We start from the raw sequence: 1,593 nt of genomic DNA, 5'->3' as shown, positions 1-1,593 counted from the left end.
TATATATATATATATATATATATATATATATATATATATATATATATATATATAGACTGCTTACAAAATTTGATTGCAAACTTTTCCACAAGAACTAGCTTAATTCATTCTAAAAATGGAGGTTTTATGGACTATTTCTGTGATCATGACTTTATTTTAAAAGAAAATAAAATTAACCAATGACTACATTTGGTGATTACTAAGATCAAAGTATAGGTCTTATATGATTCTTAAGCAAAGTTGAATTTTAAAAAATACTATTTAAAAATTAAGGAAACTCTCACAAATCTATAGGCCCAAGTGAAAGTCCTGATTAGAAGGAAATGTGAAACTCTAAATACAATGAATATTGAAAGTTAAAATTAAAAGAGGGTGGGGAAATAGCATCAGTAATATGGTATAATAAGAAATCCCATCCCTGGTTCCTCCAAACAAATACCAATTTAACAATGATATATAGCTAAAGAGCCTTTATGAGAATTCCAGAATCCAGTTAATCAAGTATAGTATTACAGAAAAACACACAGCTGAAAACAGTTACATTGAAATAAGTAAGAACAATTTCAATTATCTACCTCAGCCTTTCCCTCAAGCTGAGTAACTGTAGAGTAAATTTCAACTAGTCATTTCTCCCTTGTGGGAAATAGAAAAGTGGAGCAGTGAGGGAATCAAAATAGTTTAGAAGACCAGTGACCCATTGGGAGAATAAATAATAGTAGGGGAAGACAACTTCTTGTCATAGTCACAGTTCAGGGAAAAAATCGTAAGATCCTCCCTTGGGAGAAAGAATGATAGAGTATGTATCTGACATTCTGGTTTTTCATGGTGCTGATCAAGGGATCAGTGTATATTTTGGCTTCCTGGGAAGTTGTTGGGAAGCAGGTATATTTTAGATGCTTGGTGGCAGTCAAGAACAAGAAAGATAGGGAGTCTTTCTCCTATAGAAGTAGAGAATTTGCAGTACTGCAATGAGACACCACAGATAACCAATGTTTATAAATTCCTGAAAAAGAAACCAGCAATCTTCCCTAATTGAGAAGTTGTATGCACAGTCCCAGAGTTGTGTAGTCTAACCTCACAACAATAAAAACAAAGAAAAGAAAAGAAAAAGAAAAAAAAAGAAAGAAAAAAAGGATTTAGAAGTCTCCAGAATCTCATATGAGGTTGGGGGTCTTCCTTTATACAAACCAAGACAATAAAAATTGAAATAGGGTTGCTTTTCAAAATACATGGATACCAACTAAAAGTTCTGAGACACACAGAGAAGTGGGAAAACCTGGTCAAATAAAAGGACCAAAATAAAAACCTCAGAAACTCACCTTTAGGAAATGGAGGCATTTGAACTAACTAACCAAGAATTCAAAAAATGGTTTACACACTCAATAAAATCATGCATAAACAAGTTAAAACATAAACAGACATAGATAGCTTAAAAAGAATCAAATGGACACTCTAGAAATGGAGAATATATGAACTAAACCCTATTAGTGAGCTTTGAGAGCAAACTTGAGCAGATAGCAAGAAGAATCAGCAAACTGAAAGGCAGATCATTTGAAATTTATAGTTAGATGGAGGAGGAGGAGGAGAAGGAGG

The sequence above is a fragment of the Marmota marmota genome, unplaced genomic scaffold, assembly GCF_001458135.2.
Source record: "Marmota marmota marmota unplaced genomic scaffold, marMar, whole genome shotgun sequence".
In the NCBI taxonomy this organism is placed as follows: domain Eukaryota; kingdom Metazoa; phylum Chordata; class Mammalia; order Rodentia; family Sciuridae; genus Marmota; species Marmota marmota.
The sequence above is the reverse complement of the archived record's forward strand: the minus strand, read 5'-3'. Positions refer to the sequence as shown.